The sequence below is a fragment of the Octodon degus genome, unplaced genomic scaffold (assembly GCF_000260255.1).
Source record: "Octodon degus isolate 3935 unplaced genomic scaffold, OctDeg1.0 scaffold00137, whole genome shotgun sequence".
NCBI lineage: Eukaryota > Metazoa > Chordata > Mammalia > Rodentia > Octodontidae > Octodon > Octodon degus.
Genome location: NW_004524713.1, coordinates 6,073,276 through 6,080,860, shown reverse-complemented (window position 1 = coordinate 6,080,860; position 7,585 = coordinate 6,073,276). Strand labels below are relative to the sequence as shown.

Sequence of the window (7,585 nt, the reverse complement as noted above, 5' to 3'; positions counted from 1 at the left end):
CGCCGCCTCTGCCCGGGTGCCCGGCGCCCCCGCCGTGTTTCCACGCGCGCCTCGCCACGCGCGATCCCGGCCGCGGCGCTCCCACCCGGAGGCCGCGTCCGCCCCTAGTACAAAAGGCGGCAGCTCCCGCAGCCTCCCCGGCGCCTTGCACCGGCTCGGGTGTCCTTGTGGGTGGGGACAGGGTCTCCGGATCCGCGCTTGGGAGGCTTGGGTTGTGCCGAGTTCGCGTGAAGCCCGTGGACGTCCCCGAAGGCCCAGAAGCCGCATCGTAGCTAGACCCGAGAAAGGAGAAAAGTTTGGGCGTTTGTGGAACTGAAGAGGGTAGGTCGAGAGCGATGCGAGGGTTTGCACCTTGCTGTGTGCCAGGCACAGATTTAGGCGTGTTCGCACGTACCTGCCCTGCGCCGAGGAGCCCTGGGTCACCCCGGGTGGTGAGAAGCCTGAAGTTGGATGTAGCCTGCAACGGTGCGCACGTTGGCCTCACTGCCCTGGCTGGGGTATTCTGTAGCAGGCCAGGGTCACAGACGTGACCGTGAAGGGAGGGCAGCGCAGTTTCCTTTTTCTTGTTTGCACCGAGTGACCACTGATGATTACCCCTTTATGACCGAAAGTCTGTCTTGTCAGCTGTTCACCGCCGAATCCTTGTTTTCGCAACCTCGGAGGAGAGATGGCAGCGCATACTTGAGTTTTTTTGTATGAAGAAAAACAGGTTCCGAGAAGGCAAATGTTTTCATAGCAAGAATCAGAAGCAGATTTGAACTCTTACGAAGTTTACTGTTCATTGCATTACTGTTTCAACTAGACTTTATCCAGAGGAAGTTGAGGATAGACGACCTAGAGATAAGCTAGGTCCACCCATCTTCCCTACAAGCCTTTCCAAAGTTTCTTTCTTTACAGTTCTGCTTAGGCCATTTTACCTGTGCACGTAGTGGGTGAGAATTTAGAGTTTTAACGCCTGGAACTTATTCCAGTCCTGTCTGTTCCTGGTTATTTAAGTGACCATAGGCAAGTTATCTAACCTCTCAGACTCAGTCTCCTTATCTATAAAGGGAATAATTGTTTTTAAATTTAAGAGTTGGTTTGAGGATTAAGTGGATTTAAAGAAATTCCTGAGCACATTGCCTGGCGTACAGTAACTGCCTCAGTGCCGTACATTTCCCCACATGGAATACCTTTCAAATGAATGAGTGGACCATGGCCTTGGAGAGCTGGGGAATCAGACCTAGGCCATCATGTTAGCTCTCCATTTAATAGTGTATAACCACAAGTATATTGCTTCTCTGAGTTGATTCCTATTGGAAAGTGGGGTTTTAGATTTGACATTGTTTATAAAGTAGCTGGGACATATTAGGCAATAAATGGCAGTTATTGTTAAAGATGTACATTTTAGATTTTAATAGTTACTAAAGATTCTTTGCAATTAAAGTTAGATTTTGAAATGCTTTTGCTTATTGTATTTCATGATTAGTTTTAGAGTCATACCATAGTTCAACTTCACACAAGAATTTGGAGTGTTCTTAAAACTGCTGTTTGTAACTATAAAACATCTTTGCAAAATCTAAGCAAGTTATGTAAGATAAAATGTTAATACTGGGATTATTGAGAGATACTTCATTTTTAAGAAAACTTAAATTGTTTTCATGTGATTTAAAGTCAGCCATGGCAAGAGACAATTTACAAACAGGCATTAGCTAGAAATAACTGTAGTTTACTTTTTCAAAACCTTTTTATTCTAGATAATTGTAAATGTTTGCAAAATAAAAGTATCTTGAGAGTTCATGTACTCATAAACCAAGATCAACAGTGATCACCTTTGCTTCGTCTGTGTATCATCCATATTTAATTATATTCACTAAAGTTTTCACTATTAATCTTTGTTAGGAGTGCAAGTTTTTGTTTGTGATTGCTGTTAAGTACTTGTGTGAATAAAGGTGCAGTATTGGCATACTGCATTTCCTTTTTATAGCATGCCAACATAATTAGCAGGCAGATTTTGCTTTCTTCTTGATACATTTAGTAATCTAGTGTTTTTTAATTATTCACATTAGTGTATATAAAAGTATGACATTGAATATCTTGTGAGAAGTCAGTTTGTTTTTAAAAAGGGCTTCTGAATAGAGTGGGTTATTTGTAGAGGTTGTAATACTGTGGTAGAAATTATACTGAACCACTCAGTATGTTTAGGCTAACTACAAGTTTTGTGTCCATCCACTGATAAGTAGCCTTCCACTGTAGTAGAGCTGTGAGCAAGTCAGAATGCTTCTGTTCTTGAATTCTACAAAGGTGGAGACATTGTTGTCTTTTTTGATCATTATATTGTCAAAGCTTAGTATTTAATACATACGCAACAGATATTTTTATGTTGGAATCACAAAAGTGTCTAAGTTCTGGTATTTTTAATAAAATGTCTTGTATGTAGAACAAAACAAAAAACTGAACAGTGAGGATAAGAACGATGAGACTACCAGGCATATTTAGGAGCTTGCTTTTTTCTGTTGTCTGGAATCAGTTATGTAAAAATTATATAGTAACATAATGTGTTCTAAGGAGTAGAATAAAATAGCTGTAAAACAGCGTAAAAGACAATGTGTAAGCAAACAAGTTAAACTGTAAAAAAGAAGCTGAAAACATGTCCTCTAGTGTAAGATGGTTATTTTTTTGAGGCCAGTTATGTGACTAGCTTCAAGTGTTATATTCCCCATACTATCAGTAAATGCAAGAAATGGTGTTGGACATGTTCTGAGTTAGTAGTTTCCCCTTTACCTTTTCTATTCTCAGCCCATGTATTTTTCACAGTTAGGTTTGTATTCCATATATTATGTATGTAGGGCTTAAATGTACGTATGCTTGAAAATGAGGCATGGTATTGGCCACAATGCTGCAGTATGCTTTTTTTTTTTTTAATTTATTGTGTGTGTGTGTGTGTGTGTGCGCGCGCGCGGCCAGCCCAGCCCACCAGGGCCGGGGGCCCGCTGGCATGTGGCACTGGGGGACTGAACCGCGGTCCCCATGCCCTGCTTAGCTTAGCTTGTTCTAAGTAGATGCTCCAGACCACCGAGCCATCTCACCAGCCCCGTGCAGTATGCTTTTTACTTAACAAAATTGTGGGTATATTTTTAGACTAATGCATAAAGACCTAAGGATTTTTCTATAGTACATGCATATCATTTCATATTACAGATGTACTTTATTCAGGCATTTCTTTGTTGATGGGAAAGATTGTTTCAAGTTTTTTGTTGTGAAAATGATATGTTACATGCACTTAAACCTGTGCTCTTATCAGCTGAGCCTTTTGTTTCTGTAGGATGTTTCTAAGTGGATTTCTGGCCCAACAGATAATTTGGACTATTTTTAAGGTTTTTAAATTTACTAATAACTTTCAAAAAAGTGGCATATCTGAATTATGCAAGCAGTGTGTATGAAAGTATCTATCTTCACATCTGTACTTGTACATCTCAAAATTAGTGATTTATATATGCCAGTATGTATGTATATAATCTTACTGGGGAGGGTATCTGATTTAGTAAAAGGAGGCCATGTGTTTCTGTTTTGACACAATCGTTTATAGTTAATATGTATTTAGTAACCATTTTGGTCTAAATGTGACCTGGAAATACATTCATCCTTTTAAGTGAAGAAAAGATTTTAGTTAAGGGGACCACTTGCATACAAGCACAATAATTACGAGATTTTGTTCTGTAACATTTTTGTTGACAACTAGAGAGTTTGTCTATGTATACATGCCTTTGATAAGCTATCTTAGGGAAAAGTCATAGTCTTTGGCATCAGATGTGAGTTCAAATTCTAGCTGTCATTTGCTAACTTTGTAATACTGGCCAGATTAGGGAATGTCTCTAAACTTCAGTTTCTCCAGTGTTTATGTGGAAATGTACTGCAGAGTTATAAGAATTATGAATTATATAAGAGCATAGAAAAAATAGTGCAGATTATCACATGTGCTCTAAAGTGTTAGTTCCCTTTAACATATAAGTAAAGTTATTACTGAAATATTACACTGTCTACAAACTTATCAGTATTCTCTTAATATAATTAGTACTTTTTATTCAGAATATTTAATTAGAACTGAGAAAGATCTGTCGCACTTCCTTACTACTTGGTGCCTTGATACCATGTAGAGGAGGTAGGGTGCTATAGTGCTTAAGAGGGCATCTCTGTGGGCTAAACAGCACTAGATTTAGTACAGACTTAAAAACAGTGACTACATGTGTTACCTAACTGTTAAGTCTTATTTCTACCTTCTTTGTCCAATAGATGATAGTAATCTACCTTAAAAGGATAGTTGTAATGATTAAACAAAATCAGATATGTTTAGCAGATTGCTTAAGAATGTTGTATCCATAATAATTTTATTAGTTTACACTTGTTCGTGAATTTAATGCCTGTTGTCTGAAATGTAGTAACTTTTTTTTTAAAAGAAATATTACCTGTGTGTCAACTCTAGTCACAGTTTTTCTAAAAAGTGGAAGTAGGTACATTTCAGTCACACCAGTAGTTGTACACAAGTTATTATAAAAACTTATTACCAATTTTGATTTTTCTTTTTAATTGGAAGAGATTGTAGTGTTTAGTGGACTTGTGTTTCAGTGTTCGGACTGCATCAGTATTTTTTTTTCCTTTTTTGGACTTTGAGTTTTTAGAGAAAGTAAAGCAAAAGCACTCTCAAATCACAGGGCAAATTTTTTCTCATTCTAAAACTGCAAAAGTGTATTTTCACCTTATTAATGGTATGTTTCACATTTGAGAAATGATGTTCAGAAATCTTTTTTTTAAAGCAATGTTGTTGAGCATAGTTAAAAGGGACCCTTCGAATATAATAATTCTCAGATGTCTGATTTTGACTGAATGTATTTGTGAACTATGAGAATATATTTTTTCAGATTTTATTGGTATATTTTAGATACACGTAATGATCACATGCATCATAGAAAATTTTTACTTGTACAGGATACAACTTGTATCTTTTCCTCTCCCCTTTGGGAATATATTTAAATTTACCAGTTTCTTAGTATAGGAAAAGGAAGACCTGTTCTGTCACTGGCTGCAATGTTAGATGTTTCTGCCTTTGTCTACAGAAGTTAGTGATTATGAGTAGTTTTCCTCTAATTCTGCTTTTAGGGTTTTTGTAATTTTTTAAAAAATTAAGGCCAAATTGTCTGAGATGGAGACAGTACTAGTAGTCTACCTGAAATGGTGTTTACTTTGTTTTGAAATGCTTATACTGTATCAATGCTTAAAATTATTTTTCTTAAAATTGTTTATCTTGGTAGGTAATGTTTTGTGTACTAATTAGCAGGCACACAAATTATTACAACTACAGTTGGGTTATAACCTCATTTTTAGTTATGCCATTTGAAGTACATATTTGGTTTATTACAGGACATGTGTGTTTGCATATTGTGCTTGCATGTGCACATGCTGTGGATTGAAATGAGGGCCCTGTGTATGCTAAGCCTGCACTCTACTACTGAGTCATGCCCCAAATCCCTATAATTTTAATGTAGTAAAATAGAAGGAAACAAGGAACGTATAACTATAACTTTTATTTAGAAGTGGGAAGAAAAATAGAAAGATTAAGAGGAAGAGCACAATTAACACAGTAGTAATGGAGGGGTGATTGATTACTTTTGCCTAAGATTGAATAGGGAAAGAATTTTAAGAATTAAAATTAATTAGAGTCAGTACTCCTTTTGCACAGAAAAGAAAGAAAGGCTGGTTTAGAAGTTAATAACCTTTAAATATCATTTCTAATTTTAAGAGATTTTTTTTTCTTTTCCCTTGTTAACATCTGTTTCAGAGAGCTGGTGAATAATCCAGAGCAAGTGTAACTTCAAGTTCATTTTTAAGTTTTGCGTCACTTCTGTCTGGAAAAGAAGTGAAAGTTTTCTTCAGAGTTGTAGTTAATCTAATTAGAAAAACTCCTTCTCCCAAAAGAACTGGTTAAGGGAGTTTTCTGTGATGGAGACTGATTATTTATTTGTTACAACATGTCAGACTGGAGTTGGGAGCAAGGCATCTAGGTGTACTGAGTATAATAGCTTCATATAGCTAAGAAGATGGTATTATGTTCAGGGAATAATAATTTATTATAATTAAGAAATTCCTTTTCCTTGATGATAACAGAAAACATTTTTTTTTCTTTCTTAGCTTTATAGAAATTTCACTTAAAATTGTATTGGGTTAGCCAGATAGCTCAGTGGACTAAAGTGCCTGTTTAGGCAGGCACGGGACCAGGGTTCGATCCCCAGCTTACCCTGCTGGCCCCATCCCCAGGGCACTCTGACATGTGCAATTGAGATGGGGCATAGTGGCGCACTTGTAATCCTAGTGCTTGGGAGGCTGAAAACAGGAGGATCACTACAAGTCCGATCTGTAGTGAGACCCTGTGGACCCTGTACTAAATACATTAAAAAGATAAGATGTTAATTTCAATAAAGGGATTTCTTTAGTCATATCACAGTATAGTAACAGTACAAAGCAAATTTAAAAAATACTCCAAATCAGAATTTCAAAAATGGATTAAATGTATCTATGGAATGTTTGTCCTTCCTTAAGGTGAAGATTGAGAACCAACTATTAGAAATTGCTACTAGCATTAGAGCTTATCCTTTGTTTCCTTACCACTTAGATGCCATACTGAATTATTTGGAGAGATATTTGCTAAGTCTGGGTATTGCTTATATATGTCCTAGGCTGGGTATAATCAGTAAGCCTTTGTTCTGCCTCCTGAGTATCTGGGACTGGAGGCATTTGTCACCATAGCCTGGCTTAGACATTTTTTCTAATTATGAAGATAAATTTTTAGATAAAGTCTATGTGAGGATAAGGCATGGGGCTGTAATGTTTTAAAATATGTTTTATTACATAAACGAAGTTTTTTAAAGGACAGTAATTAGCATTTCTTAGCTTGTAGGCTAGTAAATCTATTGTTGATTTTAAGTATTTATGTATATGGCTGGCCAAATAGCTCAGCAGATTAAAGCACATGGGAGTGTTTGATCCCCAGGCCTGTGGTGCTAGCCCCGCCCCCCAGGATGTGCTGAGAAAGCAGTTGAGACTGGGTATGGTGGCATGCCCCTGTAATCCCAGCTCTTGGGAGGCTGTAAACAGGGGGATCACTATGAGTCCGATCTGGTAGTGAGACCCTGAATACTCTGTAGATCCTACCCTAAAATACAAAAAAAAAAAAGGTAAATATTTATTTATTTGGTACAGGGTCTTGCTATGCAGCTCACACTTACAATGATCTTCCTGTGTCATCCTCCCCAACGCTGGGATTATAGGCATGCGCCACCATGCCAGGTCTCAGTGGCTAGTTCAGTGTAGGGCTGGCACTGCATGCAGTATGAGGGATTGAACTTGGGTCCTTGCACTTGCCAGGCAGGCGCCTAGACTGCTGAGCTATTTCCTGGCCCCTAGTAAATCTGTTGTTTCCCATTCAAGTACTAACTAGGCCTGACCCTGCTTAGCTTCCAAGATTGGGTGCGTTCAGGGTGCCATGGCTGTAGACAGTGTATCAATTCAACCATATGAAATTGACTCCTTGTTTTAATGTGTAAGAACGTGA

At 37.9% G+C, this 7,585-nt stretch overlaps 1 protein-coding gene across 1 annotated transcript in view; it reads left to right on the top strand.

Moving 5' to 3' along the window:
- Rab14 (RAB14, member RAS oncogene family) overlaps positions 1 to 7,585 on the top strand; it is a 25,782-nt gene that overhangs the window by 574 nt on the left and 17,623 nt on the right. The gene's annotated exons all lie outside the window — the stretch shown is intronic.